Genomic DNA, 15,494 nt, shown 5'->3' with positions numbered 1-15,494 from the left:
TTTTTTAGTGAAGAAAGAAATAAAGTGTTTGCATTTTACAATTACCGGTGTCCAGAAGTGCTGAGGATTCCATGCTCTTCAGTGAGTGACGTCTTGTTTCCTAGGATTTTATATATGATTAATCAACATTTTTCCTCTATTGGATCTGGAAAAATGTGTTCTAAATAAAATAATTCCCTTTCATCTGCAAGAGGTAGGAAGCCAATATAATTATCTAGTAAATATTGTTTTGTGATTTGCTATTAAGAGAAAAATCGGGGTGATCTGCCCAATTGAGATTCTCTTTTTTTTGGCAGGAATTGTAAATGAGCATTTGTGAGGTCAGGCACTGGTGTTGGATGCGGTCCGCCTCACAATCTATGTTCTAAGTTTTCCCAAGTTTGTTTAATAGGGTTGAGGTCAGGGCTTTGTGCTGGACAATCAAGTTCTACCTCGCCATCCTCAACCAACCATGTCTGTATTGGACCTCTCATTGTGCACTGGGGAAAAGTGACACTGGAACAGAGAAGGCCCAACCCCCCCAACTGTTCCCACAAAGTTGGAAGAATTGTGTAAAATGTTTTTGATTTTCTTTGTACGCTGAAACATTACCCTTCATCAAAAATGAGAAGCCTCACTGCAAACCCTGATAAACAGCCCAATTCCGTCATCGTTCTTTTACCAAATGTTACCTAGCATCCCTATGCATACTGGTATACATTGTTATCCAAAACATTCTACCAGACTGTCACACCTGATTTATTACCCCAGAAAACATGTTTTCACTACTCCAGAGTCCTGTGTCAGTGGGGGGAGATTTATCAAAACTTGAGCAGAGGAAAAGTTTCCCATAGCAACCAATCAGATCACTTCTTTCATTTTTGAAAAGGCCTCTGAAAAATAAAAGAAGCCATCTGATTGGTTGCTATGGGCAACTGGTCAACTTTTCCTTTGCACAGGTTTTGATAAATCTCCCCCAATGTGCTTTATACTTCATCTGACTCATCATCGCCATGTGTGAACATACCTTAAAAAATATCTCTACCTCTTCGTATGTTTATTTCTGATCCCTATAGTTGATTCTCTAAATCTTTTCTCTTCTTCCTGGAAATGTTTGTTGAATAAAACATTGCCGCTGTAATAGACCATTGAAAATGATAAGCTGTCAGACTGGTTCACCATCGATAAAATTCATAATCGTCCAAAACTGTAATGTTAGGTGTAAGCTAATGTTTTAGGTCCCATTTACGTCACATCTCTGGTTTCCACTGACAGTGTACGTTAGGAGGATACTCTCAAAAGGGTATAGACACACCGCAGTATACATTGGAATACCTTATTGACAGTATCCCAATGGGTACCAGTGGGAATGAAAGTAAAATGTGGTGTGAATAGGATCTTAACAGTAATACTGTACTTTTCTATTTAGTTATTGTCGCTTAACAGTCTATTTAAATGAGAATTTTTCACCAGAATAAATCTGTTATTTTTGTTTGTATAAGGTTATAGCACAAAGTTGTTAAAACAGATGCAGTGTGCAAGACAAACTTGACAAAGTGGGAAGTGGGCAAAGCCCTTTGAAAACTGCATTGGTAGCCAGATACTCTGCACCACTGGAAGATGCTTATTACATAACAACATTGAATGTTTCAGCAGATAACCATTCAGCCCATCTACTCTGCTCAATATTCTGAATACTATCAATAGTCCGCTGCCCTATATTATATCATGGACAGCCTTATGTTTATCCCATGCACCTTCACTGTATTTGCAGCTACCACCTTTACTGGAAGGCTATTCCAAGCATCCACTACTTTCTCAGTAAAATACTTCCTTATATTACTTTTTAACCCCTTAAGGACGCAGCTCATTTTCACCTTAAGGACGGAGCCATTTTTTGCAATTCTGACCACTGTCACTTTAAAGGGTTACTCCCACCATCCCTTTTTTTCCCTCTCTGTCCCTGCCTATTTCCCATCTATCCCTAACCTCCTCCCTGCCTAATTTTTTTTTTTTTTTTTTTACTATATAAAAAATGCAGTTTTGTCTGCCTGGTAGTGTGCTCACTACCAGGCAGACTTCCCCAGCAGGCGTGACGCCACTGCCTGCTGGGGCTGACTTCCACCCTTAGTTCATCTACACAGGGTGCCTCCAGCTGTTTCACCACTACAACTCCCAGCTTGCCCTGACATCTATTGGCTGTCAGGGCATGCTGGGAGTTGTAGTGGGGAAAAACTGGAGGCACCCTGTGTTAAAAACAATACATGGCTGCAGCGCAACCCGAACCCCGCTACCCCTCCCCTGAACCCCGCTACCCGAAGCTCCACAAAATTTGGAGCCCAATTTCTCCAGAATAAGAATATACCCCATATATGGCGGTAAAGCTCTATGCGGGTGCAACACAGGGCTTAGGAGTGAGTAAGAAATAAAGTTCTCTCAGCTCACCTCCTCCACGGTCTGCAAGGACTTGAGCCCGGCCAGGCTTGAAACTTGTGGGTAAATGAAGAAAGGTAGTCCAGCAGTCCCTTAAAACGTAGATCCTTTATTTCACTTTTCTTTAAAAATACAGAGCACACACCATCCACCTTCACCTGGTCAGCAAACAACTCCTATGGACGCGTTTTGAACTCCTTAGGAGTGAGACAGCACCGATGAGATTTGTGGCCTAAAGTGGTGCTTTGCACTGCAATGGTTGAGGTTCTGGCGTAAAAGCTAAAAAAAAAAAAAAATGGCAAGTGACCCCAATTGTGAAACTACACCCCTCAAGGAAGGTAACAAGGGGTACAGTGAGTACTTATACCTCACAGGTTTTTTGAACTGTGGGCTGTAAAATGAAAAATTTTATTTTTTTTACACTAAAATGCTGGGGTTACCGAATTTTTGACATTTTCACAAGGGGTAATTGAAGTAATTGGGTTACAAATTTTGGAGGGCTTTTTCTCCTGACTATGGAAACACATCCACATATGGGGTAACGTGTTGGGCGGGCACACAACAAGGCTCAGAAGTCATAGAGGTCTGTTTGCATTTGAGGCCTATGGCATATCAGTAGCTGACTATTACATACATTCAGAGGAAAATACAAAAATGAAACACCCTCATGTGACACCATTACAGAAAGTACCCACCCTGAGGAATGGGTATAGGGCTAAAGAGGACATTTTGAATGCACGGGTGTTTCCTACATTTATTTTCCAGGAATGAATAAAGGGTAGCGTTGGAAAATTGCAATTTTCAACCTATGCTCTGCTTCATCTTTCTGGGAACAACGAACATGTAACTCCGAAATTGTCACCTGGAAATACGACAGAGCTCATGAGTGAGAACTCTTCGCAATTGAGGCTGGTGTTTCTAACGGACCGAACAGTTACATACATTCAGAGGAAAATACAAGAAAGGCACACCCAAATGTGAGAATATTACAAACAGTACACCTCCTAGGGAAGGTGTACAGGAGTGAAGTGGACATTTGGAACAGACGGGTGTTCCCTAAATTTATTTTCCAGGAATGGATGGTGTACTATTGGGGGGGGGGGGGGGGGGGGGTGAAAATTGCAATTTTAATACTGGTATGCCAATTCCCAGAATGATGACCCAGAGTATAGCCGGAAGTAAAAATTATGCCTGCCCCAAACCCTATGCTCTGAATCATCATTCTGGGAATGTGATGTGTGTGGCCGTCCCTAACCCGTTGCCTCAAATGCGCACCCCGCTCAGGTGGAGAGAGAGCGCTGCGCATTTGAGGCAACTGCAAATCCCCAATGCTGTTGACTCTGTGTCCCATGACCCATTTTTTGGGTGGGGAAAAAAAATATAACGGGTATTGGGAAAGGGGTTTTGGTTTTAAAATTTGGAAACAATGTACTCTGGACTGGTACATTGGAGTTGAATTCTGGGGAATGAAAATCAGGTGAAAGGATAAAAAATTTAGTACTCCATGGAAGTGTGATACTCCCTGAAGCAATCCTTAATGCAGAGGCCCGGATGATCGGGGCAAGTGTCGCATTGAGTGGTGGTGTCCTTACGAATCCCCCTCTTGCGACACACACTGCATTTTTTCTAAGATCATCCCTTCTTTACAGTGTGGGTAACGTCACCTGGAAAGTGTTGGCCGGGGACGATCCGGGGGCCCACAGTTCCAGAGGTGCTCTGACCCGCTCTTTGGCGGTCACCAAAGATGAGGGTCTTTAGAACTTCCTCTTGAAACTGCAGGAATGTCCCTATGTTGCCAGCGTATTGGGACAGTACAAAAGCGTTGTACATGGCAACCTGTACCATGTAGACCGCAACTTTTTTGTACCATACCCGTGTTTTCCGCATGGCATTATATGGTTTGAGGACTTGATCAGAAAGATCAACTCCCCCCATATACCGATTGTAGTCCAGAATACAATCGGGCTTGAGGACCGGTCCCGCGGTACCTCGTACAGGGACAGGGGTGCTGCCGTTCCCATGAATAGTGGTGAGCATAAGGACATCCCCTTATACCTGACCAGCAACAGGTTTTCATGGGAAAAGGCAGGGGACTCACCCCAAGGATACTAGTATAAAAGTTATCCACGTAAAGGTGGTAACCTTTATCTAGTAATGTGTGCAAAAGGCCCCAAACGATTTTCCCGCTAACACTCAGAGTGGGGGAACAATCTGGGGGTTCAATTCGGGAATCTCGTCCCTCATACACCATAAACTTGCAAGTGTACCCTAAGGTACTCTCGCAAAGTTTATACATCTTCACGCCATATATCGCGCCCGCTTGGTAGGGATGTTTTGCCGGAAGCTGAGTCTCCCCTTGAAGCTGATGAGAGACTCATCAATAGCGACATCCCTTCCAGGGACATATTGTAGAGCGGGGTCTGGTAAAGGACGTCCCCACTCCAATATTGTCGGACACTTGGTTTCTTGACCAGGCCCATATGCAGCTCGAGGCCCCAAAATGTCCTCATTTCGGCTGCAGTGACTGGGAACCAGCCATTGGGCCTAGCCAAGAGTGAGCCCGGGTGAGCGGCGACGAACTGTTGGGCGTACAGATTCTTCTGGTCAACCATCAGATTGATAGTCGTCACTGAAAAAAAACCTAAAAAAATCTATTTCAGTGAACCCGACAAGGTCAATCTTGATTCCTGAGTCGCCAACAAACTCAGGAATCACAGGCTCGTGGTCCGCTGGCTCAGTCCAGACAAGTTCTCCGGTACGGGGCACCAGTGAACTTGGCCGGGGGGCTTGACTAGTATGAGCGTCAGGGGGACTCATACTAGCATGGGGCACAGGGTCAGGAGCAGAGGAGGTTTGCGGACCCGCTTGGCGGCGTCTCCGCCGCCTTGGTGGCTCATCATCAGAACTAGATGATGAGTAGGACAAGGAAATAAGGAAGGTGGGGTCTTCCTCGTCCTCTGAGGCGCTTTCAGTGTCGGAGGCAGTGTCCTCTGCTGAAAACGCCCTGCGTGCCATTTCCCTACTCTAATGGGGGTAAAGTGTATAAATGTGGGGGGGAAAACTTTATTGGTGTGTGTGCTGCGTGTGGTGTGGTGTGATAATACCTCCCTAACCTAACCTAACTAAACTCGCCCTGACAGAAAAAATATAAACTAAAAAGGGGGAAAAAAAACTAAAAAAAAAAAAAAACCGCCAAAAAAAAGGGTGTACCTAATCAGTGGTGTGCACACTGATTAGCCCTTGGTGGCAACAGGGAGTGCAGACGTCAGTCCAGCCACTCAGCCCAGAATAGTGGCTGATGGCACATACAAAGACCCCCACACAAAATACCCGAAAAAATAAAATAATAAAACGCTTAACCCCGAAAAAATGCACCCGCCTGAACCCCAAAAAAAGGCTGATCAGAGATAAATCACTGACAGCGGTGGGGCAGGCCGCACACAGAGGTACGACCCGTCCACACAGCACAGGCCTGCTACTGGTGTCACGGACCGACTATAGGTGCAAAAATAAAAATAAAAAAGCCGCTATAACCCGAAGAAGTGCCTGCACCTAAAAAAAACAAAAAACGCTGATCAGTACTACGGGACTGATCAGCGTCAGGTGGGCTTTAGCTAACGGTGGCGGACCGCTCTTTTATAGCTAAGAGGGTCCAGCCACACGTTAAGCAAAAAAAAAAAAAAAAGGTCTGCACCAAAAAAAAGAATGCTGGCGGCAGACCGCAGCGACCCAGTAGGGCCGGGGTCACACAGCTAAAGGTGCTACGGACCCACGGACACCTACGGATAGTACGCTGCAAAAAAAAAAAAAAAAAGTTTAACTCCTAACTGTCCCTACCTAATCTAAAGCTAACCCTTACTGTTTTCTGTGCCAAGGGGCCACAGAAACGGGGCAAGGGGGCACTTTTTAACAATTTTTTGGGTGTGAGGGGGGAGATGGAGAAACAGAGCTCCGTCCTGCACACCAGATGAGAACAATATGGTGTGCAAAATGGAGCATCGTGCTCCTGATCCCACCTCCCCAAACTGCAGTGATTGGTGCGGTCGCTGTGGCCGCCCAATCACTGCTGTACTGGGGGATAGCAACAGTGCCGCCCCCAGTACGTTATGGATGATGATTGGTGGTGTCTGTTACACCACCGATCATCATCCTTATCCGGGTCATGGGGTCACATGTGACCCACGTGACCCGGAAGCGCCACAGACGGCCGGTGAGTGTTTACTGGCGTACTGCGGCGATCGCCTGTATGAGGGGCGATGAGAAGGCATGCCTGCTGAATGATTTCAGCAGGCATCCCGGTCCGGTCCCCGCCCAGTGAGTGGCGTGAACCGGAATCGCAGAAAATCGCATGTCTGAATTGACATGCGATTTTCTTCGATCGCCGACATGGGAGGGTCTCAGGACCCGGGAATGATTTCAGCAGGCATCCTGGTCCGGTCCCCAACTGGCTAGCGGCGGGGACCGGAATTCCCACGGTCGTATGCATACGCCCCACGTCCTTAAGGACTCGGGATGCAGGGCGTATGCATACGCCCTACTGCCTTAAGAGGTTAAACTACGTATACACTGTCGATTGGTCTATAGCAGGGTTTTCCAAGTGCTGTCCTCAAGTACCCCCAACAGGTCATGAGGATGAGGATATCCCATACAGAGAACACTTGTGGTGGTGCCTGATGCATTGACCATAACTAGAACACCTGTGAAAAGACTAAGAAGATCCTGAAAACCTGACCTGAGGACTGCGCTTGGGAAACACTGATCTATAGGATAAGGAGATAAGTGGATCACATCAGCACGTCACTCTTTAACAGCTACAAGTGACATATGGAGAGTTCACAGCACACAGCCACGTTATATGAACCTGGCCTTAGTGGTTCGTGTTTTATCCTATCTAGTTAGTCAGAGTTCACAGCACACAGCCACGTTATATGAACCTGGCCTTAGTGGTTCGTGTTTTATCCTATCTAGTTAGTCAGTGGCTCCAAGACCTGGGAATAATTTATAGGACCTGTATTTGCAGGTTGAGTTCTCTACAAGGTGCACATTAGGCATAAAATAAGACAAAACAAACTGCGGGGAAACCAAAAAGATCACACTGTACATATGGAAGAGGACCGAAAACTGCCAAAAATAAATAAAGCATTTCATAATTTGCTATTGACCTACAACAAACCTTTGCCTATAGCATGTGATGCTAAAAAATGCTATGTACAAAACCACCCCACCATTAATGAAGAAAATGCCTGCCTGCAGCCACTAGAGATGAGCAAAGTTAGTGATTCGATTTGTCACAAACTTCTCGGTTCAGTAGTTGTTGACTTTAGCCTGCATAAATTAGTTCAGCTTTCAGGTGCTCCAGTGGGATGGAAAAGGTGGAGAGAGTCTCCTAAGACTGTGTCCACCTTTTCCAGCACACCGGACACCTGAAAGCTGAACTAATTTATGCAGGCTAAAGTCAGCAACTGCAGAGAAGTTTTTGACAAATCAAATCACTGTAATTTTGCTCATCTCTAGCAGCCACCACTAGAGGAGTACAACCCAGGAAACTTGGTGGTAATACTAAGTAGGGGAGCAGTAAGCTTATATATTTATGTATTTGTGCTCGTTATTACAAACATACATACATACCTGTATGCAAAAACATAAACTTATCAAAGCGGTCAGATTTGTGCCCATAATTGCGACGGAGGGCATGCCTTTAGAGGGCAAAAAGTAAACCTGGTAGGATAGATAACAGCATTCATAATCATAAACCAATACTACAATAACGAACACAAAATCCATATTTAGACTTTAACTTGAGAGACAGAAAGTAGAATCTGCAAACTAGCTGTCTTAGTAATCGATGCCTAGTACCGAGGAGTTATGATAGTCACGCCTACTCTGAAAGAAATGAGACGGCACTGGAACAGGACCAGGCTGACATACTAGCGGAATATGCATCTTTAACATACTTACTTATGACATAATGGCAAAAATGAAACCGATAGATACCTGTCAGGGATAACATGAAGATATCCAAGTCCCTGCTATTAAGGGGCAAAATGACACTCAGTAACAAACTACATGATAGACCTTTGGTGATAATTACCTTGTGGCGCCATATCGCCTGGAAACCACACTACACTCGATTAAGCACCTTACCTGAGGACTAACCATACGTCAGAGTGATGTCCTGCTAGGAGTGACCGAACCCTTCATCGTCACTGTGCCTGTAGACGTGACAGGTCTTTGCATAACCATGGTGCCTGTAGACGTGACAGCTCTTTGCGTAACCATGGTGCCTGTAGACGTGACAGGTCTTTGCATAACCATGGTGCCTGTACACGTGACAGGTCTTTGTGTAACCATCGTGCCTGTAGACGTGACAGGTCTTTGCGTAACCATCTTGCCTGTAGACGTGACAGGTCTTTGCGTAACCATCATGCCTGCAGACGTGGAAGGTTTGAAGGGTATACCACTGCTTATGTATGATGATGTTATCGTTGTGAAAACGTGTCAATAACAATAAGTACGCAGATTGTGCCCCTGCAGAAATAATGAAAACCATGATGTCAACAACTACTAGGGGTGTGCATACCCTTAGAAAGGTTGTAAGGTAGAAGCTGCGTGTAACATGTCAAGCTGATTCAAATGGTAACAAATGAGTAAGACTGACTCGGTGACGTATGTGTAACGAATGCTATTATTGCTAAGTTTAACATATCGGCTGTAGTAATAAGTAGGAGGAACTTCTGCTGAAACTAACAGACATAGTAACACAACTGGAACATATGCATAATTTCAAATGTCTAACACATGCCGGCTATAGTAGTGTAAATGTGCTATCTAATGTATAAATGTTATGGACCTAAAAAACGTATGCATGTAATTCTAGCATCAACATCTGTATGTAAACCTATCCATACACAGTGAATGATCATGGACCAATAACTAATTTGAAAGCTAAGAACCTATGTAGAGTATAAGTGCTCTGAATGACTACACAGTGTAAAATAACATAAAATGCTATCAATACTCACAGCGTGTAGTATAATATGATTGTATGCCCGAAATAAAATGCTATGCAGTTATGTACCGTATAAAATACTATGAGCCTGCAAAAAGTTATGAGCATATGTACCAAATGAACCATACGAGTGTGTGTACCGATAAAAGCAAGAAAGTACTGTAAAATGATGAGCGAATATACCGTATAAATGATACGAGCGAAAGTACTGTGTAAACTATGGACATGTGCAAAATAAATACTATAGAACTATAATTATATATTATAATTATATATATATAGAACTATAATTGCATGTGCCGTATAAATGCTTCAGCGTATGTATAGTAAAATAATATGGATGTATACACACCATAGATGCCGATCACTGTGTACAGTAAATACTAAAGGCGTATGCCCAGCACACACGCCACAAGTGCAAATACAGCACAAATGTCACGAGTGTCCGAGGCAGCACAAATGCTGTGGGTGCATGAAACACAAACTCCACGAGCACATGAACACAAATGCCATGGGTGCATGCGCAGCACAAACGCCATGAGCGCATGAACACAACGCATGAGTGCATGCACAGCACAAATGCCAAGAGTGCATGTGCAGCATAAATGCTATGAATGTATGAACAAAGAGAGCGTATGAACAGTGTGAATTCCATGATCGTATGAACATTATGATTGCCATGAGGGAACGACAGTATGACTGCTATGAAGGTATGAACAGTATAAATGCCATGAGCATATGAACAGTATACATGGCATTAGCGTATGGACAGTATAAATGGCAAGAGCATATGAAGAGTATGAAAGGCATGAGTGTATGAACAGTATAAATAGCATGAGCGTAAGAACCGTGTGAAAGCCATGAGCGTGTGAACAGTATGAATGCTATGAGCGTAATAACCGTATAAATGCCATGAGCGTATGAACAGTATGAATGCCATGAGCGTATGAGCAGTATAAATGCCATTGCATGAGGACAGAATAAATGCTACAAGCATATGGACAGTGACAAACCATAAATGTATGAACAGTATGAATAATATGAGCGTATGAAACCGCATGACGCCATGAGCGTATGAACCGTGTAAATACCATAAGCGCATGAGCAATATAAACACCATGAGCTTATGAACAATTAGCACCATGAGAGTAACCGTATGAACAGAGTAAAACACGCTATCGTATGTCCACAAAAAAAATTATAAGTATTGCTCAGAATAAAACATGCTAACCGTAAGCACTGAATATAGCCAACCGAATGCCCAGCATAAGCATCCTAACCGTGTGAATGCTAGGAGCGTATGCACATAATGAACATATACATACTGTGAAGGCTACGCATGTATGCACCGAGTAAGAGCTACGAACCAAAGCATACAATAACATACTACGACCTTGCATAATGAATAATACAGTATGTACTAATGCCTGTACCGTATGAGTACTAAGGGGGGCATTTATCAACGTCTTTAGTCATGTTTTTTCTGCTAAGTTTGTCGCATAATTGTCGCAGTTGCGCCTGTGCAATTTTTCGTGCGACTTTTTTTTACAGACAGCGTGAAAAGCAAATTTTCTTTCCCGCCTTTTTTTTTGTAGAAAAAAGAAATTGACTTGCAGTGGTCAGAAATTTATGAAGTGCGACAGTCGCAAAAAAGTCGCATTGCATGAAAAAACCTACTAAATTTACACCAGCTCAGACATGCAGCAAAAAATAAAAAATAAATTGCTTAAGTGAAAGAAATTTATCAACAGGCTGAAACCAGTTGATAAATATGTCGCACAAAAGCAAAAAAAAATTGTTAGAAAAAAATTACAAAAAAAAGGAATACATAAGCAAACATTGATAAATGTCCCCCTAAGAGCGTATGTACAGTATGAATGTTAAGAATACTATGCATGTCCAATATGCTGTGAGCGTAAGTACAGTATAAAGCTCTTTACACTGAAAGCTACATGAACAGTGTAAAACCTATATGTTCAGTGAAATTCTATGTATGAACGGTAAGTATGCTGCAAGCGTATATATATTAACCCCTTAAGGACGCAGGACATAAATGTACGTCCTGGTGTGGTGGTACTTAACGCACCAGGACGTACATTTACGTCCTAAACATAACCGCGGGCATCGGAGCGATGCCCGTGTCATGCGCGGCTGATCCCGGCTGCTGATCGCAGCCAGGGACCCGCCGGCAATGGCCGACGCCCGGGCGTCCGCCATTAACCCCTCAGGTGCCGGGATCAATACAGATCCCGGCATCTGCGGCAGTGCGCGATTTGAATGAATGATCGGATCGCCCGCAGCGCTGCTGCGGGGATCCGTTCATTCATAACGCCGCACGGAGGTCCCCTCTCCTTCCTCCGTGCGGCTCCCGGCGTCTCCTGCTCTGGTCTGTGATCGAGCAGACCAGAGCAGAAGATCGCCGATAACACTGATCTGTTATATGTCCTATACATAGAACAGATCAGTATTAGCAATCATGGTATTGCTATGAATAGTCCCCTATGGGGACTATTCAAGTGTAAAAAAAAATGTAAAAAAATGTAAAAGTAAAAATAAAAAAAAAGTGAAAAATCCCCTCCCCCAATAAAAAAGTAAAACGTCCGTTTTTTCCTATTTTACCCCCAAAAAGCGTAAAAAATATTTTTTAGAGACATATTTGGTATCCCCGCGTGCGTAAATGTCCGAACTATTAAAATAAAATGTTAATGATCCCGTACGGTTAACGGCGTGAACGAAAAAAAAAAAAGTCCAAAATTCCTACTTTTTTAATACATTTTATAAAAAAAAAAAATTATAAAAAATGTATTAAAAGTTTTTTATATGCAAATGTGGTATCAGAAAAAAGTACAGATCATGGCGCAAAAAACGAGCCCCCATACCGCCGCTTATACGGAAAAATAAAAAAGTTAGGGATCATCAAAATAAAGGGATTATAAAAGTACTAATTTGGTTAAAAAGTTTGTGATTTTTTTTAAGCGCAACAATAATATAAAAGTACGTAATAATGGGTATCATTTTAATCATATAGACCCTCAGAATAAAGAACACACGTCATTTTTACCATAAATTGTACGGCGTGAAAACGAAACCTTCCAAAATTAGCAAAATTGCGTTTTTCGTTTTAATTTCCCCACAAAAATAGTGTTTTTTGGTTGCGCCATACATTTTATGATATAATGAGTTATGTCATTACAAAGGACAACTGGTTGCGCAAAAAACAAGCCCTCATACTAGTCTGTGGATGAAAATATAAAAGAGTTAGGATTTTTAGAAGGCGAGGAGGAAAAAATGAAAACGTAAAAATTAAATTGTCTGAGTCCTTAAGGCCAAAATGGGCTGAGTCCTTAAGGGGTTAAGCTGTCTTGCTGTCCTCAAGCTTTGCAGCCCGTTAGTAGCAGTACTGCGGCTGTCCTGCTTGTTTGATTGTATCTCCCTGCTGTCGACATACATGGAATCGCTTGATTGTGCACTCTGAGTATCTCCTTTTTTTTGCATTCTAAATACTAGAATGCCTGCCAGTAAACTATGAGCGTATGTACGTCATGAATGCAATAAGCGTATGAACAATATGACTGCTACGAGCATATAAACAATATGCTATGAGCAAATGTACAGCATGATTGCAATGAGCTTAAGAACAGCCCAAAGCCCCCAAACACACACAGCACCGCATAAAAACGCTATGTACAATACTACAATGGCAGTCTTGGTATCCAACTAAAATGGCTTATGCATGGTCAGCACACTCACATGATGTATGACACAAAGCCACGTTCTGCTGAGCATATGTTTAGCCCTGATAGTACTTGTGGTACCGATGGTGTAATTATGAATGTGAGTTATATGTGTTACAGTAAACGTATACCTAAAATAGTAACGTATGTACAACATGTGTTAAATGAACGTATTCCGGTGGGGAATATTAGGGTTATAGAGTGATATCATGCAAGTATCCTGTGATATTCTAAAAGAACACAAAACAAAATAATTCAAAATATGAATTGCAGAGTAGCCAGCCCGACAGTAGATACCCAGCCCACAACTGGGGGTTCATTTCAGTATGCCAGGACATGAGTGATTGGTAGCAGTTGCCCTTCCTGCTGACTGACACTAACCCTGAAGCATCCTGCTGCTGTGTTATATATATATATATATATATATATATATATATATATATATATATATATGATATGTGATCCAACAAATGCAATTGGGGGTGCGGTATAGGGAATAATCTGGGTCTGTAGGAGGAAGAGTGATATTAATTAAAAAACCTCCAGCAGATCCCAGGGGAGGCGAAGGAACGGAACGTCTCCAAACATGGAAGGTAGAGGGACCGAAACAGACAGTCCTAAGTAACACCACAGATAATACAGTGATAACTCTCTGAGTACAGATAATGCAGTAGATGTCACCTGCAGTCCTTTGTAACACCACAGATAACAGTGATAACTGAGTAACAATCATGTAGTATATGTTACCTGCAGTCCAATGCAACACCGCAAACAACACATTGATCACTCTTTGAGTACATACAAAGTGTAGATGTCACCTGCAGTCCTATGTAACACCACAGATAACAGTGATAACTTTCTGAGTACAGATCATGTAGTATATTTTATCTGCAGTCCTATGTAACACCACAGATAACACAGTGATAACACTCCGAGTACATACAATGTGTAGATGTCACCTGCAGTCCTATGCAACACCCTTACAGTAGCTAGCCTGACCACAGCTGGGGTTCGTTACCATGTGTCAGGGAGTGAATAATCGGTAGCACAAACGTACTTCTAGCAAAGCAATACATACATCTGCCGGGGGAGCCAAGCACAGTGCCGACCAGAACTCTGCCCACACATCTAGCGTGACGGCCGACCTACTAATGCAGCTCCGAACGCAAGTATGGGTGAAGGGACTGCCTCTAGGACGAGGAACAATGTACTGTAGTCCTCCCATTCCCCGTATTACTCTGGTTGCCTGTCTTTGAACCCTCTCCAGCTCCACTATATCTTTCTTGTACACTGGTGTCCAGTACTGTACACAGTATTCTATGTGTGGTCTGACTAGTGATTTGTACAGCGGTAGAATTATTTCCTTGTCGTGGGCATCTATGCCCCTATTGATGCACCCCATGACTTTATTTGCCTTGGCAGCAGCTGCCCGACACTGGTCACTACAGCTAAATTTACTATTAACTAAAACTCACAAGTCCTTTTCCACATCAGTCGTCCCAAGTGTTCTCCCATTTAATACATAATCCCAGCCCGAATTTTTTCTCCCCATGTGCATTACCTTACATTTATCAGAGTTGAACCTCATCTGCCACTTCCTAGCCCAAGCCTCCAACCTATCCAGATCCATTTGTAACAGTGCACTGTCCTCTATTGTGTTTACCGCTTTACAGAGTTTAGTATCATCTGCAAAGATTGCTACTTTACTATTCAACCCCTCTACAAGGTCATTAATAAATATATTAAATAGAATAGGACCCAAGACTGACCCCTGTGGTACCCCACTAGTAACAGTCACCCAATCAGAATAAGTACCATTAATAACCACCCTCTGTTTCCTATCATTGAGCCGGTTACTTACCCACTTACACACATTCTCCCCCAGCCCAATCCTTCTCATTTTATGCACCAACCTTTTATGTGGCACTGTATCAAATGCTTTGGAAAAATCCAGGTATACAACATCCAGTGATTCCCCCTGGTCCAGTCTGGAGCTCACCTCCTCGTAAAAGCTGATCAGGTTAGTTTGACAGGACCGATCCCTCATAAAGCCATGCTGATATGGTGTCATACATTTATTTTGATCAATATACTCCAAAATAGCATACCTTAGAAAACCCTCAAAAAATTTACATACAACAGAGGTTAAACTAACAGGTCTATAATTTCCTGGGTCATCTTTTGTCCCCTTTTTAAATATTGGCACCACATTTGCCATGCACTAGTCCTGGGGGACAGTCCCTGTTACTATAGAGTCCATGAATATTAAAAATAGGGGTCTGTCTATCACATTACTTAATTCCTTTAGAACACAGGGGTGAATGCCATCTGGACCTGGG

General features: G+C 43.0%; 1 long non-coding RNA gene across 3 annotated transcripts in view; it reads right to left on the bottom strand.

Annotated features, from left to right (window-relative positions):
- Positions 1 to 15,494, bottom strand: part of LOC130368304 (uncharacterized) — a 42,952-nt gene that overhangs the window by 665 nt on the left and 26,793 nt on the right. For 2 of the 3 annotated variants that reach the window (XR_008892406.1, XR_008892407.1), the window contains 2 exons: positions 1,007 to 1,114; positions 46 to 100 (listed from right to left, as the gene is read on the bottom strand). This is a non-coding gene — a long non-coding RNA (uncharacterized LOC130368304). Of the gene's footprint in view, positions 1 to 45; positions 101 to 1,006; positions 1,115 to 2,424; positions 2,692 to 15,494 lie in introns of all 3 variants that reach the window. The other variant, XR_008892405.1, reaches the window with a different exon arrangement.

The sequence above is a fragment of the Hyla sarda genome, chromosome 4 (assembly GCF_029499605.1).
Source record: "Hyla sarda isolate aHylSar1 chromosome 4, aHylSar1.hap1, whole genome shotgun sequence".
Taxonomy (NCBI): domain Eukaryota; kingdom Metazoa; phylum Chordata; class Amphibia; order Anura; family Hylidae; genus Hyla; species Hyla sarda.
This window is presented reverse-complemented; position numbering and strand designations above follow the sequence as displayed.